The following is a 12280-nucleotide window of genomic DNA, read 5'->3' as shown; positions in this document are numbered from 1 at the left end:
CAAGGTTGAGTTCTACCTACTGAATTGAAATATGCTCTGAGCTGCCCCACGTATGAGTCTACCGTTCCCGCCGCAAGACACCGCTGGCATCCACAATCGAAAATCCCGTGCTTCCCAAAATTCGTACAGCCGAGCCTATGGACTTGGGTTCTGCCCCTGGCCACTCTATCAATCAAAAACGCCACCACGTCATTCGGTGTTGTTGTATCCAAATCCGCCCCTTCAGTGCAGTAACCGGAGCCATGACTTTCACTTAGAAAAACTTCAAGACCCCTCACCAAACTCCTTTTCTGCTTGCTATAAGGTAATCCATCCAGACGTTCATCCAATCCCCGCAGCCTCGCTGTCATATGGATAAGCTTTAACAGAAAGCAAAGGGAAACCGGTTACCAAACTCAACCTGCAGTGCGATCTAAACTCCTCCTCTAGCTGCTAACCCTTGATCGGTATCTCAACGCCCAAACGACGGCTTAAAACTGCCCTCAGCAGCATTTGTAGCTTTCGGTGCAGCTTTAGCTTGCCCCAGACCGTCAGGTGAACATCATCCGCCAAGTCTTGTTGTGGGACATAGTCGTTGGACAGAAAATGCCAACCCGCCGCTTCGCATTGTCTCCTCAACGCGACATTAACAACCGCTACCGATCGGTTGACGGAATCCAAACGTGTTGGGCATACCGATGACAGCACAAATTCGCACTCTGGGTATTGGGTCCTTAACCTCCTGGAAGCTATCTCAAATACCCTCAGTAGCTCGGCCACCCCGGGTGCGCACGCGTTCAGTCTGCTAAAGTCATTAATACCCCCGTGCAAAACTGCCACGCTTGGAACCTGGTCTCGACAACTCTAGGCTAAGGTCCGGCACAAAACCTCCATCTTTGCACCTCCTTCTACCTTTACATTGACCTCCAAAGATGAAGGCCACCCAAAACCACGAAGTCCCCTGAACATTGAGTCCGCAACGAGAAGAACTGATTGCTGCTTTATGGGGTTCACTTCTCTAATCATGCTGTTATCGCCGGGGAAGAAACACCTGAACGCCCACAACTCAAAGGGAAGGCCACTGGAGGCTTTCACATATCCGCTCTTTGAAGGATACTCAAGAACACCGACCTGCCCCCGCTCAGCCAAACGCACTGACTGCATTGCAAAGGACCTCAACTTAGGCCACCAAGACCTTGGATGAGAATGTTTCGGCACCACCATACACACTGTAACGTTTCCCCATTCACAGAAAAGCCTGATGAGAGACGGAATCAAAACAAAGGGAGGAAAAGCATACAACTGCTCTCCGCGGGGACACTCTTGTGCGAACACATTAACGCCTGCCGAACCAGGGACTGGGTATCTAGAAAAAAACTTGAGTGACTTTCCATCATAACCCCTGGGCACATTGGAGGGTAAGGCCATAAGATCGAATGTAAAACCTGTATTCCCCGCGAGCTCCCTCTGGAGAAAAAGCCACAGGGACGCTGGCAACCTGGCATCGGCAAAGGAAATCTCTCTTGACGGAGCGTCGGCTATGTTGTCAATTGAAGATACCCATTCGAGCTGCAACGCGAAATTCGCCTCCAGGGTCAAAGCAAATATGAGCTTTAGGACTTGTGCCAGCGCCAAAGACCTTGCCTTCAAACCGGTCCACGCATGATATAAACCTTGGGAATCAACTTGAACCTTGACCCTCCGATCCCACAGGCGATCCATGACTGACAATAAAACAAAGTACAAAGCAAGGGCCTCCTTGTAGCATATGTCAACTATGCCCTGTATCTCAGGTGACCAATAATCCCCAAAGGCGACGTTGCCTGTGTGTTGCATCAACACGCCTCCCCATCTGTAGCCGGATGCGTCTGAACTGAGATGCAAATTCAAATGCCGCTCTTGTCTCCAAGGGATGGGCTCTGAGAAGGAGTCCACAAACCGCCAAAACAGTATTTCTTTCCTAACTGACTCTGTGAGGACGAGGGGGGTGACGTCATCAAGCTGATGCATAAATGAGCAGCACTCCCTGATATACAATGAAGCCGCCGGGAAAACCAAAACAAAGCTTTGGCATTTGCCAACAAAACGCTGCATCGTCTTCAGTAGTGCAGCGTTATCTGCCAAAACTCCCTCCCTCACTTCGGCAAAGGATATCTTTTTCTTTTCGGGTATCCAAAAGGACATGGATTTTGAGCAAATCCCCAGACCCAGGTGAATCATGTTTGAGGACGGCTGAAGTTGGCTTTTGCTGAGATTCACAAAATACCCCAACTGCATCTGCATATAGCAGACTGCATATAACGCCCTCGATGCTTTCATGTAAGCCGTCTCCAGCGTGGCGACACCCTGTAAACAATCAAAGGGGTAAACCTCATAAGCTAGTCCGTAACCTGCCCAGCCACGCTGCTACTCTGCCCAATGAACCGGTCATCGATCCATATTTCGGTGTGGATGCCTCTGTTCTTCAACCACGTTGAAAGACAAAACCCAACAGTGGTATAAATGTAAGCACTATTCTTAAACCCAAATGGCAACGTCGTATCCATAAAATAAAAACCGGCCCATTCGAAGCCACAGAAAGTCTTGGACCTTTGAGACAACTTGACCTGCTTATACCCCTGCGCATCGTCCGTTCCTGAAAAATGCCCATTCCTGTCAATCGACTTAGCAATGTCTCCCAGGGGAACAAGATTGAACGGATTATCTTTACACCATAAGTTTGGACCCTTCATTGACAGTACCAGCCTGGGCTTCTTTGGTTCTATTGACAAAGCATTGACGCATCTGGGAGGAGGAACCAGATCAACCGGCCCTACGAGCTCCACTGACCCTTCTATGAGTTGATTAGTAATGGTCTCGTTAATAAAGTTCACGAACTGCCTGCAGTTTGGCGCGTTCGCGAAATACATCGGTGGAGGGATATCTGAGTCAAAAGACCTTCCCCTGTATTCCCCTTGGTAGTGCTGGAAAAATTCAAATAAATCAACTCCATGTTTAAGCCACTGTCGAACTAGGCGCCCCGTACTAGGGCATTCCGCCAGAACATCCTCCCAAGCATCCGCACTGTCGTTCAAGCCACCCGCAACAAACAAAGCGGGATCCCTAAAACGGAGAGCCTTAAAATCTGGTTGACGAATCCCAGCCAAAACATCTGCGGGATCCGGAGCCGACCCGTCTGGCGCGTCGGCTGGTTTGCCGTACATATCGACCCAAGAGTAATCACCCATGCTTCGTCTCATAGCCTGTGCCTTGTTCGGATCGAAATCTTGACCTGACGAACGCTCCCACGTATGCGTGCTTAAGATGCCCATGTATTTTTTTGTACGCCTGTAAATAAATGCACAACAAAATGCGATACAAAGGGAAACCGCAAATTCGATAAAACTCAATGAAGGTATGCTCTTTATTTTCCTTCTTCTTCTTCCTGTCCTAGTTCTTCTTCTTCTCTTTCTTCTTTTTCTTTTACCTCTTTCTTTCTTTATTTATCTTTTTGTTTTTGTTTTATTCTTTACATTTTTTTTTTTTTTCCTTTTCCCCCTTTTCATTCATGCCATCAAAACCTTGGCTTAAACTACACCGTAATGACACTTTCTGAACTCAAGCTCAATGCGATAGTCCGAACCAGGCTTTGTGACGTGTCGCCATACTTTCATTAATTAACGTACATAATTATAAGTACCTGTCAATACCTCTAGCTACCACTAAACTCACAAACTCCCATACTGCTTCTACATTATTTCTCTGCATTCTCTAGCAAGATGGCCTCTCTTTTGGCACCGAAAACATGGGCCCCGAGATCTTGCGCCACGTGAACCCATTGGGAAGGATTGACGCGGCTGCTGACCACCAAAGGCCCATCTGGGGCGAAAACCTTGACGGGGGAACCCCTGAGGTCCACCCTGTGCCTTTGCTTTGCCTCTATTCACCTCCGACGGCGGCGCATTTTTTGTGGGTGCCAAATTAGAATAATAAATTGAATAATTTCTGTGGCTAACTTTGCCAAAAAGATTACGTTATGTGGCTAACTTTGCCAAAAAGGGAAATAAAATTTGACAGGCTTTTGTCTATAAATTATAAGATAATCTGGGCAGTATTTTCTTGCCGATGAAAATTAAATAAGGTTCGTATTTACTTATAAATGCTGAAGAAAAAAATAAAAGGAACCACCTGGGTTATCGGTAAAGGTAATAATTAAATGCGATGTCACCGTAGCTCACCTATTAGCTACTGCCAAACCGGTTCACTACGGCAACGAAGCAAAAACTCACGGACTAAATATGAATGAAATAAGAAGACTTGAATTGCGGAGCGTGACGATGTAGGCCTGTCTTGCTGCCGGTTGAGCTAACACGGAACTGGGGGCTCGTGCATGGAACCAATGCTGCTTTATAAGACAAAGGACACGCTTGGCTACTCGCGTTGCGTAAGTGCAGCTGCCAATAATAATAAAAGGAATTCAGGCTACTACATCAGCCTCCCCCTAAACTGCTGGAGGCAGAGGATGATTTAACTTATTTCTATAGATATATACATATTTACATTAATCTCTTATTACTTGAACATATCGTTTAGGCCAATGGACTTTCCGGCCTGAACGAGTCGTGCGGGTTGCTTTCTCATTTGATGCTGGATATTGTTGTGGTTTTGTTTCTTTGACACTAGCTGACCTATTGGGTTGTGACACTGTTTTTCCATCATTAGTGAAATCTTGCTCCAAGTATGCCACTTTTAGTCGGTTGATGCTCACTGAATCTCGCTTGCCATTTACCTCAAGAATAAAATATTTATCTGTACGCTCCAAAACCTTAAAAGGACCTTTGTAAGGCGCTTGCAATGGTTTTCGCACTGAATCCACTCTTACCCAAACATGACTGCACTTTTTAATATCTTTGTCTATGTAAGATTTGGCTTTCGTGGGTCTCGTTAGTGCTGGTTGAAGTTTAACCATGCGTTGTTTCAATTTATCAACAAAATTGCTAGGATCTGGAACAGTGTTGTCTCGTGAAACAGTGATCAATTCGCCGGGCAATGTAAGAGTAGTGCCAAAAACCATTTCAGCGGTACTACAATTAAGATCCGCCTTGTGTGCAGTGCGAATGCCTAACAAGATCAATGGTAAGCTGTCCACCCAATGATTTGGATCATCAGTAGCTTTGATTGCTGCCTTTAATTGACGGTGGAATCGTTCTACTAAGCCATTGGCTACAGGATGGTATGCGGTGGTTCTTATTCGCTTTGCGCCTAGCAGTTGTGCAAGTTGATTGAACAGGTGTGACTCGAATTGTGAACCTCTGTCTGTGGTTATAAATGCTGGAACGCCGAATATAGCAACCCATCTACTGATGAAAAACTTAGCGACTGTCTCGGCTGTGATGTTAGGGATTGGAATAGCTTCTGACCAACGTGTGTATCTATCAATGATAGTCAAAATGTAAGCGCAACCATCGCATGGTGGTAAAGGTCCTACAATATCAATATGGATATGACTAAAGCGTGAATCGGGTTTAGCAAAAGTAGCTATCGGAGCTGCAATGTGTCGATGAATTTTAGCTTTCTGACACGCTAAACATGATCTAGTCCAATCTCTCACATCTCGATTTACACAAGGCCAAACAAATCTTCTTGTGATTAAATGTTGTGAGGCACGAATACCTGGATGTGATAGTGAGTGCAATGAATCAAATACCGTCTTTCTGAATTTGCACGGTACATAGGGTCGAGCTACACCAGTTGAGATATCACAAGTGATCATTTTCTCTGAAGTATGAGAAGGCACATCTACACATTGAAGGGAAGTTGATTTTCGAAGTTTTTCCAACTCTTCATCCCCTTCTTGTTCATCCGCAATTTGGTCCAAATCAATGATGTTGGAAGGTTCCACGTTCAATGTGTCTATCACACAACGCGAAAGTGCATCTGCGACTACGTTTTTTTTTTCCCTTTATGTGACAAAAATCAGTTGTGAACTGGGATATGTAATCTAGATGTCTGATTTCACGTGGAGAGTACTTGTCCAGGTTTGTATTGAACGCGTGGGTTAGTGGTTTGTGGTCAGTGAAAACACAAAAATCGCGACCTTCCAACATGTGTCGAAAATGTCGCACACTCAAATATACAGCCAACAATTCTCTGCCAAAAGTGCTATATCTTGTTTCTGCAGGTTGCAACCGTTTCGAGAAAAACCCGAGTGGTTGCCAAGTGGAGTCAACTAATTGTTGCAGTACGCCGCCTACAGCTGCATTGGATGCATCAGTAGTGAGACTCAAAGGAGCATTGTGGCTAGGATGTGACAACAGTGTAGCTTGCGCAAGTGCGGCCTTACTGTTGTCGAATGCAGCAATTTCAGCGTTTGATAATTGTATAGCCTTGTTGTGCTTCTTGCCTTTGAGAATATCCGTAAGTGGCTGTATAATGTGAGCACACGACGGAATGAATCGTCGATAGAAATTCACTAAGCCCAAGTACCTTCGCACTTGTCGAAAGGAACTGGGAACTGGAAAGTCTCTGATGGCCTTAACTTTCTCTAGTATGGGAGTGACACCTTCGGCACTAACAAAATGCCCTAGGAACTTTACACTTTCTACCCCAAATACGCACTTGTCTGAATTGATAACTACGCCAAACTCATCTAATCTTTGGAACAGTTCATGGAGATGAGAACGATGTTCTTCTACTGTACTACTGGCTACAAGCAAGTTGTCAATGTATGCATATACAAACGGTAATCCACGTAATACTTGATCAATGAAGCGTTGGAATGTTTGCGCCGCATTTCGAAGACCAAAGGGCATTCTAGTAAATTCGAACAGACCAAATGGTGTTGTTATGGCCGTTTTTTGAATATCGCTAGGTTCAACTGGTATTTGATGATACGCTCTCGCTAGATCAATCTTGGAAAATATGACTTTACCATAAAGGATGTGGTGAAGTCATGAATGTGAGGAATTGGGTAGCGATCAGGAATAGTAGAACTATTAAGAGCGCGATAATCGCCGCAAGGACGCCAATCTCCAGTTTTTTTCGGAACCATGTGCAAGGGAGTAGCCCAACTGCTTTTCGATGGTCGAATTATGCCTAATTGGAGCATATGGTCAAATTCCTGCTTTGCAATTTTCCAACGAGGTGGTGCTAAACGACGTGGACGGGCATGAACGGGTGGGCCCTTTGTACGTATGTGATGGGTTACGTCATGCTTGACGTCGGTAGTACAGTATCGTGGTTTGGTAAGATTAGGGTACTGACTTAGCAAGGCGTGGAATTCTGATTTGCTAGTATCGATACTGAATGATGGACTTGGCGTAGTTGTTGACGAATAAAAACCTGGAATTGAAAGTGAGGTAGTAGAGTCAACAAGTCTACAGCGTTTTATGTCAACCAATAATGCAAAATGATCTAGAAAATCTGCACCTAATATGGGCTGGCTAACATCCGCTATGATGAAAATCCATCTAAAAGTACGTCTTAGTCCCAAATTGAGAGTCAGTGATTTTTCACCGTAAGTCATAATTGGTGTCTTATTTGCCGCTTGTAAGTTACATTTAAAAGGTCCATTTTTCTTAGAAATCGGAACTGGAAAAACGCTTACATCAGCACCGGTATCAACTAAGAAATGAATGCCAGTAGACCTATCTGTGACACTAATACGGCGACTTGCTCGATACTTGCCAGACAATTCCGCCGTTGTTAATTGTTGGCGTTGTCGTTTTCCTGCTTTTTGTAAGTACACGGCTGATTGCACTTATGGGCTTTGTCGCCGTAACGCCAGTGGTACCAGCAATGCTCACCTTCATGAGAAATTGGAAGGGGCGACCTTGGGCGACGTTCACGGCTTTTACTATCGCGGCCACGGTTGTCACGGCTGTTTGAGCGGTTTCTAGATTTGCTACGAATTCGGCTTTCTAGAGCTTCCACCTGTTTTGTCAGCTGTTCTACCTTTTCTCGTAAATCTGTTGTTTCAGAGGACTCAGAAATATCGGTATGTTTAACAACTGCCGCTGTTGCAATTTGCCCTATAGCTGGTGTGACTTCCATTATCTTATCTGCGATAATGGCCAGTTGATCGATTGATACTGTATCACCTGTGGGCGCGAGGATAAGTTGCGCATTTGTAGGGAGCCTCTGCAAAAACAACTGTTTCAGAATGCTCTCTTCTAATGAATGATCACCTAGTAATTGAAGTTGTGTGGGTTTTCGGTCGCCTAGCTCTTCTGATATTAGAAGTTGATGTAAGCGTTTTTGCTCAGATGCCGAAGTACGTTTGATTAGTTCTTCCTTTAACTTGTCATAAGGTTGGTCACCAGGAGCTTGTAAAAGTAAATCTCGTACTTCAAGGGCTATTTCTGGCTGCAAGGAAGACACAACATATGCATATTTTGTCTGCTGTTGTGTGATACCACGCGTCGCAAATTGCGCTTCAACCTGGGCAAACCAAACTCGCGGATCATTTGGCCAGTAGGGCGGCAATTTTAAACTAACCGCGTATTGTTGATTGCCGAGCTGTGCATGTGACGAATGAGGTTTCTCCTCCTCTGTCGCCATAGTCTGTTGCCTTAGATTTTATAGAAACAAACAAACAACCCTGCTGAATATCTGATTCAAATGGTGGAACAGGAATTTCAAAGTAATCAAATACAATGAATAGCACTATTGTGGCGCGTCTAAATGCCTTAGCAAAGTATGCGCATCCAATTCAAAGGATCGAAACAATTCGTTGTACCACTTCTTTTTTCAATGTGGATTTGGCATGCAGGCCGTCATACAATTGTGAGAAGTCGTTGCGTAACGATGTATTGTGATGACCTGATCTATTTTTGCGCTTGCTTGGCTTTCTGATAGAGGTATGCCACGAGAGTGTACGTGTGCTAATTCCTAACTGTACTTCGTTGTTGAATTCTCGAATACGTGTGTTAGCTTGGTCTAATAAAAAATCCAGTTGTTTTTGGTTATAGCTCAGTTCTTCAACAGACAAAATGGGTGAAGATAAATGCTTACTGGCCTGAAACTTGGCAAAAGATGCTGAGGGAATGGTAACAATTGAAATTACTGTTGTTGGCCTACAAGCTAGAATTTGCTGTTTATAGCGGTTAAACTTTGCAAATAAACCATCCAAAGAAAGGTTGGATTTTTGTAAAACCTTAGTACGAGAATGGGCACAATGCACAAATTCTGTAAGATCGTTTATACCGGCAGCTAGCTTTATGATAGTAAAATAAAAATCACCGAAACTACGCAATTTAGTCAAAGTTGGTATCACAAGATCGTCAAGTGTGGCACCACGTTGAATGACGAAATCTATACTCAAATTACTGAAAGCAGGTCTTATATACTGATCAAATGAATAAGCCCTAGAATCAGCAACAAATAATTGACGAACTTGTGTAGGCATAATTATACTTCTTGTTCGAATGTCAGGGTCACCAATTTTGTGGGTGCCAAATTAGAATAATAAATTGAATAATTTCTGTGGCTAACTTTGCCAAAAAGATTACGTTATGTGGCTAACTTTGCCAAAAAGGGAAATAAAATTTGACAGGCTTTTGTCTATAAATTATAAGATAATCTGGGCAGTATTTTCTTGCCGATGAAAATTAAATAAGGTTCGTATTTACTTATAAATGCTGAAGAAAAAAATAAAAGGAACCACCTGGGTTATCGGTAAAGGTAATAATTAAATGCGATGTCACCGTAGCTCACCTATTAGCTGTATGCTACTGCCAAACCGGTTCACTACGGCAACGAAGCAAAAACTCACGGACTAAATATGAATGAAATAAGAAGACTTGAATTGCGGAGCGTGACGATGTAGGCCTGTCTTGCTGCCGGTTGAGCTAACACGGAACTGGGGGCTCGTGCATGGAACCAATGCTGCTTTATAAGACAAAGGACACGCTTGGCTACTCGCGTTGCGTAAGTGCAGCTGCCAATAATAATACAAGGAATTCAGGCTACTACACATTTAAGCCCAGGTGCTTTCGGGCGAAGCGAAGCCGCTTGTCGGAATCCTCCCCTGTGATGGATTTGTAAATATACATAGCAACCCCCTCAGTCTTTGCCTCAACGTGCTTCGTGCATTCCGCCAGGAGATTTACGTAGAGCTGCTTCTCCTTCACGTCTTCTGCCGTGAGTGGCCCAAATTCCTCGACGTACTTCCGAAGCAAAGACATGACGTAGGCTACGTTGCTATCGTATCCCGTCTCAGTACAGGCTTTCAGTAGCTCTAGTCGCCTTGGTCTGTGCACCTCCAGAGCTGACTTGGCCTGAATCACAATTGCCAAACGAACCGTAATCACTCCCTCCTCATTTATTACTGGTTTTTTGTTGTATATTTATTTTTTTCCGTGTTCTTTTCTTTCTTACTTCCTCTTTGCCTGCTCCCTTGGTTCGCATGTCTTAACCCTTCTCTTGTGTACTCGTTTTCCCTTTGCTAGCCCCGACCACCGCAATCCGAAGTCGCTAATTAAACCCCTCAAGTCTTCTAAACCATTCAAAACGGAAAAAAACCTCTAGTTTCCGGGGTTTTGCTTTATAAATAAACTCGGATTAAAAAATATGGCCGTGCCTGGGGAACCTGAGCCTCACAACGTTTCACCTTCGAACTGTGGTCTCTGGATTTTCCAAATAACACTTGCGTTTAATAAAACATAAACAGCCTCGAGTCGATTACATGCACATTTACAAAGTCAACGCCTTTTTTTTTTTTTTTTCCCCCCCAAATGTATTTACATCATATATATATATATATATAAATATATATGTCATTTCAAACGCCTGCGATTTAACCACCTGGAGCCTGTTTAAACGTTCTTCACGTTCCCTTTCTCTTGACCAAACTTCGACTCCGTCAATGCTCTGCCCTGGCCAACTTTGCGGTGCTCACACTCCTTAGGACTCTCCACTTATCCACCGTCTTGAAATAAGATCCGGATCTATTCATCACTTACTAACCAATTGTTAAGCCTCATGTTGCACGCAACTTTAATAGCTTCACACCTCATTTGATGATTACCCAAATAATAGCAAATAGACGACTTTTAGCCCTTTAAACGCTCTCCGGTCGTACCTGCCCGTGTTACCCCAACCAAACTCCAAATTATATGCTAAACTGAAATATAGTTTTCCTTGGACGACTTTGAGCGTCCCCCGTTTGTTGTTTTTTGCACAGCCTTGAGCCTATTTTTTGCTCCGCAGGCTCCTCAGATGCGTCATCACCAGGCTTCAAACGTGCGATCTTACTTTTCAGCCAAACTTGTTCTTTACATGCCCTGAGCCTTTAACTTTCACGCTCTTCAAGCTTCGTTACGGATATTTCGGTCTGTATGACCGTACTGCACTGTACGCAAGAGTGACTCGTTTTGAATCAACTAATAAATGTCATGCTGCCAACTAAAATTTACATTTTTTTTTTTTCTTCTTCTTCTTCTGGTTAATTGTTGGTTTGTTTTAGTAAACCTGGAGCCCTTTACCGTTCTTCGGATTCCTCTGGTCACTTTGGTTTGTTTCTAGTCAACCTGGAACGCAGATACTTCAGCCTCTGGCCGTTTTGGTTTGTTTTTAGACAACTCGGAGCCCTTTTACCGCTCTTCAAGTTTCCTGGTAGCTTGGTGTGTTTTTAGTCAACCTGGTGCACTCTTACCTACTTCAGCCTCTGGTCGTTTTGGTTGTTTTTAGACAACCTGGAGCCCTTTTACCGCTCTTCGGGTTTTCTGGTGGTTTGGTTTATTTTCAGACTACCTGGAGCCCTTTTACCGCTCTTCAGGATTTTCTAGTCGTTTGGTCTGCTCTTTAGACAACCGGAGCCCTTTTACCGCTCCTCGATTATTCTGATAGGTTGGTTTGCTCTCTGGACAACCTGGAGCCCTTTTACCGCTCTTCAAGTTTTTCTGGTATTTATTTATTTATTTATGTATTTTTTTTTTTCCCCCCTTCATTTTTTGACAACCTGGAGCCCTTTTACGCTCTCCGATTATTCTGGTAGTTTGGTTTGCTCTCTAGACAACCTGGAGCCCTTTTTACCGCTCTTCAGGTTGTTCTGGTAGTCTGGTCTGTTTTTGACAACCTGGAGCCCTTTTTACCGCTCTTTAGGTTTTTCTGGTAGTCTGGTCTGTTTTTTGACAACCCGGAGCCCTTTTACCGCTCTTTAGGTTTTTCTGGTAGTCTGGTCTGTTTTTTGACAACCCGGAGCCCTTTTTACCGCTCTTTAGGTTTTTCTGGTAGTCTGGTCTGTTTTTTTGACAACCCGGAGCCCTTTTACCGCTTTTCAGGTTTTTCTGGTAGTCTGGTCTGTTTTTTGACAACCTGGAGC

This window comes from Patiria miniata, unplaced genomic scaffold (genome assembly GCF_015706575.1).
Source record: "Patiria miniata isolate m_02_andy unplaced genomic scaffold, ASM1570657v1 HiC_scaffold_14, whole genome shotgun sequence".
In the NCBI taxonomy this organism is placed as follows: Eukaryota; Metazoa; Echinodermata; class Asteroidea; order Valvatida; family Asterinidae; genus Patiria; species Patiria miniata.
The sequence above is the reverse complement of the archived record's forward strand: the minus strand, read 5'-3'. Positions refer to the sequence as shown.